We start from the raw sequence: 14,708 nt of genomic DNA on the forward strand, positions 1-14,708 counted from the left end.
AATTATCACAATTTTCTATTACGATTTGAACTCCAAGTGATGGATGAAATCTTGGCCTCCACTCTTGCTAATTCAACCTTAAGATAGACCAACTCATTCGCTACTTTCTCTGCTTCATATTTAAAGTAAATTTGACTTTCCCTTGGACAAACTCAAACTTGAAGAAATATGATTCACCTACCCCTGCAATCCACCAAGGTGCTAAAGAAAGTCCAAATTTTCACAATTAGATTTTCAATAATGAACAAGTAAATCAATCCGACTAGGGTTTTCAATTTGTCAATGAGATAGATAGAATAGAATCCCTAGCCATTGAGCCCCACCCTCCTTTTATAATTTCCATTTGAGCCTCCCAAGCTTCTAGATTTTCCCCTTTTTAATATTATTTTATTGGTGGGGCCATTCTCCACTAAGTGATTTTTGCTGCCATTTTAATAAAATAATATTTTCCGCCCTTTCCAAATAAAATAATATTTTGCTACCATTTTCTCATAAAATAATATTTTCCCTCTTTTATCAAAATTGGGCAAATTCCTTGGTAACTTTTGCACTCAAAATTAGGGACATTACAGTCCTCCCCTCCAAAAATTGTTTGTCCTCAAGCAATCCATCCTTGTATTCTCGGGTCCCAAATATGCCTGAAAAAGGTTTTGTCATATATTTGATGTACACACCTGGGACCAACTTCACTGTTATCACTTGACCCTAATATTTTTATATCTTGCACGCTCATTTTTAGAAGAGGTGCCCCAAGCTACCAAACAATTTTTGAGATGTCATGAAATTGGTTGAAATGTCCTACAAGGTTGTTCAATGTTGTTATCTTATTGGCAGCATCCTTGTTGACATTATGAGAAATACTAGAAGTCCATTTCTCTTACCGCCCTTTTTGAACTGCAACTCCTTTAAATTCCTTGTTGCCATCAAATATTATATTATTAGGGATCATACCACCATGGAGGAAGTAATACAATGTTGACACATCTTTCCTGCAAGTTTTTATCCATAGATTCCATACTTCTTTACTGTAATCAATAAACACAGTATGATTGTTAGCCACAACTCCCAATGTTTCATTAAGCATAAGATTTGAAAAATATTTTTGAATTTCCTCAATTGTAACACCGTGATCTAATAAGCCTATAGGAGGAGCGTTATAGTCCTTGGGCCAGTTCTGTTGAGATGGAATTAGGAACTTGTCCAGGCTTATATAATATAAACCACCATCCAAATCACTTCCTGAACACTTATCTGGATGAGACCCTTCACCTTGTTGCAGGAAAAATATGTAATCGACCATATGATGAAGCTTGAGAGTGTTCATAGCATACATGTTTTGTACATCACCTGGGTGAAGGCACAATTTTTTGGCCACAACTATTTTTCCTTGAGCTTTGTTAATTCCAGAGCTCTGGTGGTTTTGAGTAAAAGAAAAATACCCTGAATCATGGAATCTATTATTTCCTGGTGTGCAAGAAACTTGAATGAGCATCTCTCTTTGCTTCAATGCTTTACTATCATCAAGGCACCCCATCAAGCTTCGTCCCCTTGGAGCAAATATATGTGTCTTTTGTCTTAGTTCTGGTAATTTAGACGTTGCATGAAGTATCATTGATAGACATGGCCCCAAATTTGATGAGTAGCCACAAGGAAGCATACTTATATGGGCATTGTGAGTAATACCCACAGTCATGGCTTGCAGGATTGCAAGGGTTTTGCCTCTGTTGGCCAAAACCTTGTTACTTAAGCATGTTCCCAATAAAGAGAAAAATTCTAAAAATTGATCCATGCACTGATTGCATTCAAGTGATGCACCATCTCCAAATAGATGAATGATTTTTAGTGATTCTATTTGGAATTGATCACTGAAGGCATGAAGCAAGCTAGGATCTAAAGTAGAGATGCTTGATAAATTTCAATAATATATTTCCCCAACTCCTGCATGAAACTCTTGGGATAATTGGGAAGCGGCTTAACCTGGATGTTTTGTGTTGCAATCTGGATACTCTTTGTGACTAAAGCACCATCTTTATCCACTAGTGCTCCGTTATTGATATATAATTTTCCTTTGTGATGTAACCATACCATAAAAGCTTAAAAATAATGCATTCAATAAGTCTAACATGAAAAACTTCAATAGAGCGTAACCCATCTTTGACATACCTTGATGCATTGTTTACAATCCACATAAATCATTCTTTCATGGCTCTAAAAAGAGAAACTCGATTAGCCGGTGGATTAAGACACATAGAATTCCCTTCCCAAAGGCCTCGAAAGAAATCAATAAAGAATTGTTCTGTCGAAATTGTACTAGGAGGAATAGAGCCTAACATAGGCAGCAGGTAGGGATATGACACTTGTTTTGACCCATAGCAACCAGGTCTAAGAAAACACCATACTCGAGGGTAATATGACTTTCTGAAGAGGAGCAACCCTCCAAGCTTCCAGAAACTTTCCTGTAAAGAACAACAACATATTCCACATAGAAGAATGACAAGTTAGATGATTTTCTTAAAAACAGACTGATTATTTTAATATTTTTTAAGTGGGGGTAAAAGCTAACGCCTCCCATAAGTTGGAAAAACCTTTTTCTTATTGCCCAGATTTTGCAAATCATGAAATCAACAATTTCTCACACATGCATTATCCTATGCGTTCGGCCTTGATGATCTATCAGTATTTAACACTGAGTGTGATAGTGAAAAATACATTAATTTCATTACAGTCATGTTCCAGGGTACCAGTGAAATATAGACAAAAAACTTTGTGGCAGATATTCACCTTGAGAACGAAATGGGTCTCTTTGAGGAAATCGATGAATATGTTGTATTGGTGAATGAAGAAGAGAATGGTGACAAATAAAAACTTTATTTGATGACAATTGTCGGCAAGGAACAAGCAAAATAATGCTTCCCTGATGGAATGCATTTTGAAGACATGATCTATGCTATGTGTCCCTACACTTGGTCCACATAAGAGAGAGAGGATGACCTCTAACAAAGATGAGGGCATCTAGTGTAGTGGCCCTCAAGAAGATATTAACTAGGACGATGGTGTCAAAATTGGATCTTGAATGGAATAGAAATCAAATGCATATGGATCCACAACCCAACCCAATGACCATACTCTTTCACTTGGTAAAAATTGAATGATATCTTTGGGATATGGAAGATGGAGAGATCAATCACATAACAACCTCAATCAATAGGCATATTGAAATAGAGGTCTCCTCTTGTTTCACCAATGACACTTTCCAGCTTTCAAACCTAAAAAATTCATGCCCTTGATATATGACTTCTAATCTTTGTGATCTGGGCGATAACATTATGAATAATTTGATGCATACAAAAGGATCTAATTCCATGATGAATCACTACCCTCAGAAACAAATGGCCCTTAGTTTTATAAAAATCAGAGGGGATGATGTTTTCATTAGTTTTCCTGACCACATGTACCTGGATGTAGAAAAATAGATGATGAGAGAAACGGCATGCTCTTTTATTTTCACTGAGGTGCATATATTGGATCAGTTCATCATGTATTATCAAATTAATAAAGAAACATCGATCTATTGGTGGCATAAGCATCCAATGGAAAATGTTGTGGAGGAATGTTGTTGACAGATAACTCTAGGATATAAAAGATGGAGAGATCGATCAGGTAACAACCTCAATTAGTAGGTGTTAGCTCTGCTATCACTTCTAACATTTTAAGGACAAATGTAGGCCTGATTGGGTGGTTGATGATCAAAAAAGGGGTCGCTGCAGTTGATTTTCCTTCCCTCCTTCATTTTCTTTACAACTCTATGACTCCCGCTACCCTCATGTTCCCATCCTCCTTTATTCTTCTACGCCCCTTAACCCGTCATTCCTATTTCTTCTATAATCCTTCATAAACCCCGTATAAGTCCTTTTCCTTCGGACCCCGGGTGCAAAGATAACTCATGAGACTGTGGTCATGTAACCCCTCGGTGCTAAGCTCTTAACCCTTTATAGTTGTGTGCATACGAAAAAGTGTTATCGTCGTGGCTGTCACTGTCACATCAATCCAAAACACGCTCTTTTAAACCTGGGCTATCCGATCCTCCACCTCATGATCCGACGACATACGCCGCTTCCTCTCCCATAATCCACACACATGATAGCCCGCGGGGAAACCGGTTTCCCGCCGGACCTACCATCCATGCGTCTCAATATTATTGCATCATGCACCCTCTATACGTTTACCCCCATTGCCCGTAAGCGGTGCGGGGAAACCGCTTACCGCTCACCCGTACATTCCCCGCCCGTTAGCGTCCGCACACCTTTCTCGTGCGATGACCGTTGGATTCGCTACTCCCTGATCTGACAGCTCTTGTTTGTATCCACCCATTTTCTCCGATAGCTCCCTCCGGTTCAATCTTCGCCGTCCATATGCAGGATCTGATAGTTGTTGTTTATCCCCGTCCCGCCTATACATCCTCCATGTTGTTTGCGTGCTGCTGACCTATATCATTCATCCGAAGCATGAAGCGATCACTCACCAAATACTCTGCGCAGTTAATACTTCACCCATTGCATTCAACACATTGTACACCTAAAGGACGAGAAGGACATCCTTGAGCAAACAAACACGGCATTGCACCGGTTCGTGAAGTACAACAGAGTACCAGAAAGGCCGATTTTGTTCATTAAAACACACAGTTTGCAGCAGAGACCCATATCTGATTGTAAATGTGGTTGGTGGTCCATTATGACCCCTCCACGCATAGCATAGCAGAGCAATTTTGTAAACAAACTCCATATATACCCAGAAAGAAGAGCTGTTGAGGGTTGATGAATGTTATTTTGATGTAAAGTTCAACTTTTGGAGACTGTAACTACTATGATACCTGCAACTTCTGGTCTTCATTTTCAGCTAATGCAAGCTTTTTTTTCTGTTAATTGCTCATTTTCCACTTCTTCTTTGTTCCAGGCTATGCCTGTTATGCATTTTTGATGTGCTCTTGATGTTTAGCATTAGAGGGGCTGTCATCCCACCTCTGTGTTAGAATCTAGTAGGTATTATTGAATATGTATGTAGGTTTCTGTTGTTTTAATGCCAGAGAGTTGTCATCCTGTCTATGCATTAGGAAATAGATTTGCAGACCTTTTAACTGGTTGCAGTTGGCCATCACAGGGTCCTATGCATCTACTAGTGTGATCAGTATTCTCCATCATCACATTTTCCATAAACTGTGAGTAATTTTTGGTCTAAAGCCTTGTAGTCTGGGGGTGTTCACCCATGTCTGGGGTTAAGCATAGTAAAAGTGGTTATTTGGTTTGAATATGCATCATTCCTTCCATTCATCCACCATTTTCCAACATTGTTGTTGAGTTTGTAATGTTCCCGAGCATCTCTGATATACAACCTAGGAAAGTTTCTTGGGGTGATAACATTAATTGGCGTCATTGCCGGGGAGAGGAGATTGAAGCTCAGCTTCCCTGGGATAACGACACAGTTCCAAGCTTTGATGATAAACAAGGTTTGGACACATAATCTGGTTGTAATCATCTATCTGGTGACTCCACTGGAGGAAGACCAACCTTTAGCGACTCCACATTGAAGTTCTAGCTCAATTTATGAGACATACTCAAAGAAATCCTCATAAATCACCAGCTGAACCAGTGCCTGACCCTGAGAGGACTGTCAAATCGAGGAAAGCATCACAGAAAGGGGCATCAGGATCAGGTAAGCCCAAGAAATCTTATTTGTCTCTGCATGAGGAGTTTTTAGTTGAAAATTCACAATTTGAAGACTTAGAGCCTAGTGCTGCTAGTGAACAAATACCTGCAGAGATTAATAAAGCCCCTTGTTCATATAGTTCCCCTTTGAATCTTAGTCCAAAGAAAGCTTCCCATCCAGTCCAAAACATCCCTTTGTCTCTGCCATCCATCACATTACTTCCTACCATTCAATCTGCCAGTGTTCTTCCACATATCCCAATCATGGCAGGCCAACAAGCACCCACGAAGATAGAAAGAATTTTTGCTACTAGATATGGACCCTTGGTCTTTCCTATTCCTTTGAGTCCTATGCCTGTGGGAGAATATAGAAATATGTGCCTAAATTCACTAGCACAGAGGGAGTAACAGCAGAAGAACACCTAGAAGGTTTTTACAGTTATGCTGATAACTTAGATATAAGTGAAAATGATGTGTGGATGAGAATTTTTGTCTAGAGCCTTGATGGAGAGGCTAGGAAGTGGTTTAGAGAATTACCCCAGAGATCTATAACAGATATTGAAGCATTAGATGATGCATTTTTTAAGCACTGGGGAGATAAAAAGGACTTGTTGTATTACCATACTAAGTTTGGTAACCTGAAGAGGGAAAATGGGGAATCATTGCCTGATTTTAATAAAAGATTCAACCGTATGTATAGTAAGATACCAGCAGAGGTAAAGCCTACCCACACCTCTGCCAAACTCACTTATGCCAATTCTTTTGACTCTGATTTCTGCCTATTGTTGAGAGAAAGGAGATGTGCTACACTGGTTGATATGCAGGATGCAACACTAGAGGTGGAATCCAATATTATGGTTGCAGAAAAGCTCAAAGGTCAAGCTGACAGAAGGAGGTAGAGAGGTCAGGCTTCTACTTCCTCTGCATCATCTTCAAAGCCTAAATTAGATAAAATGACTAAGATGATAGAGTCATTGGCTGCTGAAATTTCTAAGCTGAAGGTTGAACAGAATTCAGGGAAAAAAAGGCAGCAGAATACATTTGCTCCAAGAAATCCAAATCCATTCAGAAGAGTAAATGAGTAGTTGCAAATAATGCAAAGGAGTGAAGAATCAAAAGAAGAAAAGAGAGTTAAAGCTCCTTTCCAAAATGCAGTCATGGAGGAGGAACAAATTGAAGATGAGGATGAAATTCATTGCATGGAAGATAAAGGCAGTGCTGCCTTTCTGACATTGGCTGCTTATGACGAATCTTTGCTGCAGGAACAAAATAGTTAGGAGTGGGACAGAGAGTCTATTCTACAAACTGGTGAACAGCAAAGGTATAACCTGAGGTCGAATGCAAAAAATGTCAAGAAGAATGCTGCCCAAAGAGCTGCTATCCAAACAGAATCACAGAATATCAGGCAGAGAAGACCAGCAGCTGACCCAATCATCCTCAAAGCACCAGTTCAAGAGGTAAGACGTTCTGATAAGTTTCCTTCCTCTTTCAGCCTTGAGTCAGAAGTTTAGAAATTGAAAATATTTGTGCCCCTGACAGAGTTGGTGAAGAGTGAAGTATTTAGAAAGCCTATACTTGAAGCTCTTGAGCTAGAAACCACATAAACCTCCACTGACTCTGTCAATTTGCAAGATGACAAGCCTGCCATTGTGCCTAGCCCCATGATGGAACCTGTTGATAATAATTCTCCATCTTTCTATGTCTCCTTGACCATTCATGACAAAATCCTCCACAATTGCCTGCTAGACATAGGGGCCAGCCACAATCTAATGCCTAAAGTTGTCATGGAAGAATTAGGCCTTGATATCACCAGACCCTATCATGATTTATTTTCTTTTGATTAAAGGAAAGTGAAATGTCTGGGATTGATTAAAGATCTGGCCATTACCCTAACTCAACTGCCCATGAAGAGTATGATGATGGATATTGTGGTAGCAGATGTCCTTCCCAAGTTTGGCATGCTGATGTCCAGAGGGTGGATTAAGAGACTAGGTGGGACATTATAGAATGATCTATCTTATGCCACTATCCTAGTGTTTGGAGGAGAAAGCAGGAGATTGTATAGAGAAGCACAGTTGGCATATATCATCAGTGATGAGAAGAATCCTACAAATCATCCCATATATGCAGTGGAAACTAATTTTGGAGCATGTATTCTCCAAATAGAAGAATCTCAGAAGGCCTCATTGCAGATCAGGAAACCAACAGTTCAGGCTCAGGAAGAGCAAGGAGGTCGAGTTTGGTAGATGTTCTTTGATGGAGCATGTTCCAGGGAGACTGCAAGAGCAGGGGTGGTGCTGATATCTCTAGAGAAAGAAAGCACACAGCTGTCTTTTAAGCTGGCTTTTCAAGTCACAAACAATATAGCAGAATATGAAACACTGCTATTGGGCCTTAATGCAGTAAAAGATAGAGGAATCAGGAATCTGAAGGTGTTTGGAGATGCTGATTTGATTATTCAGCAAGTAAATAAAACATTCCAGGCAAAGCACCCAAGGCTAAAAGCATACAGAGATGAGGTATGGAGAATCAGAGACTCTTTTGATTATTTCTGTATTTCATATATCCCTAGAGCCAAAAATCAGTTTGTTGATTCCCTTGCTGTGTCTGCTAGTCTATTTGTCCCTCCCATGCCTCCCAGACTAGTTTATGAAGTCCAAATGAAATACAGACCATCCTTGCCTGATAATGTCCACCATTGGAAATTTTTTGAAGATGATGATGAATTAAATAGGTTTCTGTAAGTCATTGATGAATTTTCTGAAATGGAAATTGACCAAGAGAATGAAACCTTGCAAGAAAAACCCCAGTCCCAGCTTAGAAATAAAATTCGCAAAAATATAATTGTCCAACTTCCTAGTAATCATATTCCAAAGGGTCTAATTCCTCTAGAAAGATTGTTTGACCAAAATTATGTGCCTTACAAGGCTGCCCAAAAAGAAGACCAATCTGCAGTCTGTAAGCATGATATAGGAAGTCCTGGTCAGCCTAGATACATACATTTTTCCACTCATCTATCTGTTAACCAAAGTGTTGAATACTGCAAATTAATGAAGAAATTTGCTGATGTGTTTGCCTGGGAGTATAGTGATCTGAAAACATATGATAAAAAGATTATTCAGCATAAAATCCCTTTAGAGAAAGACACCATTCCTTTCAAACAGAAGATGAGACCAATAAATCCGATGCTTGTTCCTCTGATTGAAAAAGAAATTAAAAAATTGTTGGCTGCCAAGTTTATAGTTCCTCTTCGATATTCCAAATGGGTAGCCAATCTAGTAGTGATGAGGAAGAAAAGTGGTGAAATCAGACTGTGTGTTGATTTCCGAAACTTAAACAAATGTTCTAAGAAAGACAACTATCCCCTACCGAAGATGGAGCATTTGTTGTAGAAGGTCTCAGGAGCCAAAGTAATGTCTTTCTTGGATGGATTTTCAGGTTTTAATCAGATTACTGTGCATCCAAATGATCAAGAGAAGACTGCATTTACCACTCCTTGGGGCACTTTTATGTATGACAAAATGCCTTTTGGATTGATGAATGTTGGAGCCACCTTTCAGAGAGCTATGGATATAGCATTTGTGGGAGAGAAGGATAAATTTGTCCTTATCTACCTTGATGACATAACAGTTTACTCCAGCAGCCATCAAGATCATTTGCAGCATTTGAAAAAAGTGTTTTTGAAGTGTAGAAGGTTTGGGATTTCAGTCAATCCTAAAAGATCACAATTTGCTTTAGAAGAAGGAAAGTTGTTAGGACATGTTGTTTCTGCTGCAGGTGTTCAAATTGATCCAGAAAGAGTCAAAGCAATATAGGCTTTGTCTGTCCCGAGATCAAAGAAGGATATTAAGTCCTTTCTGGGCAAGATTAACTTTGTAAGGAGGTTTATCCCAAATTTTGCTGAATATGTGAAGCACATTACCTCCATGTTGAAGAAAGGGGCATAAATCAAATGGACTGATACAGCAAAACGATCTTTTAAGTCCATTAAGAAATCTATCATGGAGGCTCCCACTTTAATAAGTCCAGATTACAGCAAGGAGTTCCATATATTCTCATTTGCCTCTGAAGACACCATTGCAGCAGTTTTATTGTAGGTAGATGAAGAAGGTTCAAAACATCCAGTAGCATTTTTCAGCAAGAACTTGAGGGATGCTGAACTGAGGTATGAAATTATTGAAAAACAAGCATATTCTCTTATCAAATCCTTGAGAGCTTTCAGAGTTTATATATTGCATTCAAAGATAATTGCATATGTACCCTTTGCTGCAATAAAATATGTTTTAACATAGCCTAATGCTGATGCAAGAAGCGCTAAATGGATTGCAAAGATGATAGAATTTAATATAGAACTGAAGCCCACCAAGTTGGTCAGAGGTTAGGGTCTTGCCAAGTTATTAGCTAAAGATAATTGCAGATCATTGGATATTGATTTCCTGAGCACAATTGCAGAAAATGGTCAGGCAAGTGAAAAAGACGAAGTAGCTAAACCAGACAGAGAGAAATCAGTGGCCGAGAATCTAGCTTCTTGTAATTGGTATGCTGCAATAATTAGTTTCTTGTTGAAGCTAGAGATCCCTTCAAGTTTAAGCAAAAGTCAAGCCAGGACTATAAAGCTTAGGGCAGCTAAATATTGCATTAATCAAAATTTTCTCTACTGGAGGGATCCATCTGGAGTGCTTTTAAGGTGTCTGGATGAAGAGCAGTCAACAGAAGTTATGCAGCAGTTTCATTCCAGTGCGTGTGGAGGGCACCATTACTGGAAGACTACAACCCATAAAATTCTCAGAGCTGGGTACTATTGGCCCACTTTATTTTCTGATGTATTTTTTTTGTTAAATCTTGTGACAGGTGCCAAAGATTTGAAGGAAAACATCAGTTGAAGTCACTGCCCTTAAAACCAGTACACGCAAAAGGTCCTTTTCAGCAGTGGGGCTTGGATTTCATTGGAGAAATCAATCCTCATTCCAGTGGCCAACATAGATGGGTATTAGTAGCCACTGATTATTTCACCAAGTGGATTGAAGAAATCCCTACCAGGAAGGATGATCATAATGTGGTCATGAAGTTTTTGACAGAGAACATCTTCAGCAGATTTGGTTGTCCACATAAATTAGTCACAGACAATGCAGCAGCCTTCAGGGCAAAAGAATTGGTGGATATGTGTGATTGAATGGGTATTAAACTGGTTCATTCCACCTCATACTATCCTCAAGGTAATGGTCTAGCAAAATCCTCTAATAAAAGCCTGATAAGAATAATTAAGAAGTTGTTAGAGGACCACAAAAAGAATTGGAATTCAAAGCTCAAGTATGCGTTGTGGGCTAACAAAGTGACCATTAAGAAATCTACAGGGAATTCTCCTTTCAACTGGTATATGGCACTAAGGCTATATTCCCAATTCAGCTAATTCTCCCTGTGGCAAAATTCCTTCAAACAGAACAGAATGAAGAAGAAGACATGGCGAAAAGGATCACTGATTTAGCGGAGGTACTTCAGATTAGAGAACAGCTGGGTGAAAAGGCTGCAGCACATTAGAGAAAGATCAAGGAAGCCTTTGACAAGAAGGCAAAAACAGATAATTTTAAGGTTGGTGACTTGGTTTTGAATTGGGATGTATTAAAAGAAAAGAAAGGCAATCATAGGAAGTTTGATGCTTTCTGGACAAGCCCTTTTATTATTTCACAGATTTAAGGGAACAACACCTTCATACTGAAAAGTATGGGAGGAGAAGCAGTTTTTGATGGCCCAGTCAATGGGCGTTTTCTGAAAAGTTATGTGGTTTAAGGTCTTTGGCCTTAAAGGTTGCAAATATTTTGTTTATCAGTTTTGTGTAGGCAAAGTAGACTCCATGCCCAATGGAACACTAGGAATTTTGGCTAATTTGTTTTCAATTGGAAAGGCAATGGTCTGCAGGTTCTTGAGACCTCACAGGGAGGATCTCATCCCCAAAAGAAGCCAGTGTTAGCTCTGCTATTACTTCTAACATTTTAAGGACAAATGCAAGCCTGCTTGGGTGTTTGATGATCAAAAAAGGGGTCATAACAGTTGATTTTCCTTCCCTCCTTCATTTTCTTTACAACTCTATGACTCCCGCTACCCTCGTTTTCCCCTCCTCCTTTATTCTTCTACGCCCCTTAACCCATTATTCCTATTTCTTCTATAATCCTTCATAAACCCTGTATAAGTCCTTTTCCTTCGGACCCCGAGCGCAAAGATAACTCATGAGACTGTGGTCATGTAACCCCCCGGTGCTAAGCTCTTAACCCTTTATAGCTACACGCATATGAAAAAGTGTTATCACTGTGGTTGTCCCTATCACATCAATCCAAAACACGCACTTTTAAACCTGGGCCATCTGATCCTCCACCTCATGATCCAATGACATACGCTACTTCCGCTCTCGTAATCCGCATGCATAATAGCCCGCAGGGAAAGCGGTTTCCCGCCAGACCTACCAGCGACGCATCTCAATCTTATTGCATCACGCCCCCTCTATAAATTTACCGCCATTGCCTGCAAGCGGCGCGAGGAAACCGCTTACCGCTCACCCGTACATTCCCCGCCCATTAGCGTCCACACACCTCTCTTGTGCGATGACCGTTGGATCCGCTGCTCCCTGATCTGATGGCTCTTGTTTGTATCCACCTATTTTCTCCAATAGCTCCCTCCAGTTCAATCTTCATCGTCCATCTGCAGAATCTGACGGCTGTTGTTTATCCCCGTCCTGCCTATACATCCTCCATCTTGTTTGCGTGCCACTGACCTATATCATTCACCCGAAGCATGAAGCGATCGCTCACCAAATAGTCTGCGTAGTTAATACTTCACCCACTGCATTCAACACATTGTACGCCCGAAGGACGAGAAGGATAGCCTTGAGCAGACAAACACGGAATTGCACTGGTTCGTGAAGTACAACAGAGTACCAGAAAGGCCGATTTTGTTCATCAAAACACACAGTTTGCAGCAGAGACCCATATCTGATTGTAAATGTGGTTGGTGGTCCATTATGACCCCTCCACGCATAGCATAGCAGAGCAATTTTGTAAAAAAACTCCATATATACCCAGAAAGAAGAGGTGTTGAGGGTTTATGAATGTTATTTTGATGTAAAGTTCAACTTCTAGAGACTGTAACTACTGTGATACTTGCGGCTTCTGGTCTTCATTTTCAGCTAATGCAAGCTTCTTTTGTTGTTAATTGCTCACTTTCCACTTCTTCTTTGTTCCAGGTTGTGCCTGTTATGCATTTTTTATGTGCTCTTGATGTTTAGCATTAGAGGGGTTGTCATCCCACCTCTGTGTTAGAATCTAGTAGGTATTATTGAATATGTATGCAGGTTTATGCTGTTTTAATGCCAGAGAGCTGTCATCCTATCTATGCATTAGGAAATAGATTTGCAGACCTTTTAACTGGTTGCAACCGGCCATCACAGGGTCTTGTCCATCTGCTGGTGTGATCAGTATTCTCCATCATCACATTTTCCTTAAATTGTGAGTAATTGGTGGTCTAAAACCTTGCAGTCTGGGGGTGTTCACCCATGTCTGGGGTTAAGCATAGTAGAAGTGGTTATCTGGCTTGAATATGCATCACTCCTTCCATTCATCCACCAGCATTGTTGTTGAGTTTGTAATGTTCCCGAGCATCTCTGATATACAACCTCAGAGAGTTTCTTGGGGTGATAATAGTAGGCATATTGAAACAAAGGTATCCTCTTGTTTCACCAATTACACTTTCCAGATTTCAAACCTAGAAAATCCTTGCCATGGATTTGTTACTTATAATCTATGCAATCAGGGTGATAACATTATGATTAATTTGATGCATATGAAAGAATATAATTCCATGATGAATCACTACATTGAGAAACCAATGGCCCCTATTTTTAGAGCAATCATAGGGGATGGTGTTTTCTTTAGTTTTCCTGACCACATGTGCCTAGATGCAGAAAAAACAATGATGAGAGAAAGGGCTTGCTCTTGTATTTTCACCTAGGTGCATGCAGTTGATTAGGTCATCATCTAGTATCACATTAATAAATCAACATTGATTGGATGGTGGCATAAGAATATAATGGAAAATGTTGTGGAGGTAAACACAACCACCCATTCTTGTGGCCCTCATTCATGATTAGTCACGTAGAGGTGAAAATGAGGTGTTAGCTATATCTAAATCAAATACAAGTGGATTTATACACCAAGCCCAAAATGATGTTGACAATTTAGATATTGGACAGAAACACTCATTCAAACCTGTAATTGATGACATTGTTTCTACAGACCAATCTTTCCCTAGGGAAATAGTTCAAATATGTGAAGAAAGGTTTATATGGAATACAATTTATATAAATTTGAGCAAGAATGTTGAGATAATAAATGGTCTCCTCTTTTCTAGATCTTCGTGGAAACCTATGAAAAAACTTGAGGATACCTAGGGCACTATGGTATATCCTTGGTTTCAACTTTAGTCTTCAACACACTTCTTTTTCTGAGTTTGGCACAACATTATATATACTTATACGACAACATAGTTGCATATCTACTTGGGATAAATTATTAGTATACTAGATAAATCCTCAAGATAGAGTTGGAAGCAAAGCAGGGAAATATTTTGTGGTTTTATTAACATAGCCCAATGCAAGGGTGGACCAACAAATCTTGTATCATTTCATGTCAACATTTGACATAATAGAATATGTTTTTGATTGGTAGATACACATGCTTATTCACAACAAAGTAGTGACGAAAATTCCAACTTTCAACCATCCATATTTTGACATCTCATTGTTTCAGTTGCTAATTATGAAGTGCATACAAAAGGCAAAGTGGATTGATGAAGTATTTAAGTGGTTGCAATGGCTACCTAACTTCACCTAGCAGCTTAATAGAGCACCAATAGTGGTTTTCTCAATCTATTGGTACTCTCTTATGAGTTTGGTAGAAAAAAACTAGGAATTAGATGGGTTTCAACATATATCCAAGAGGATAAACCTTTTACACTGTA

The sequence above is a fragment of the Pinus tabuliformis genome, chromosome Q (genome assembly GCF_031772625.1).
Source record: "Pinus tabuliformis cultivar Carrire ecotype Pingquan chromosome Q, CPIR1, whole genome shotgun sequence".
In the NCBI taxonomy this organism is placed as follows: domain Eukaryota; kingdom Viridiplantae; phylum Streptophyta; class Pinopsida; order Pinales; family Pinaceae; genus Pinus; species Pinus tabuliformis.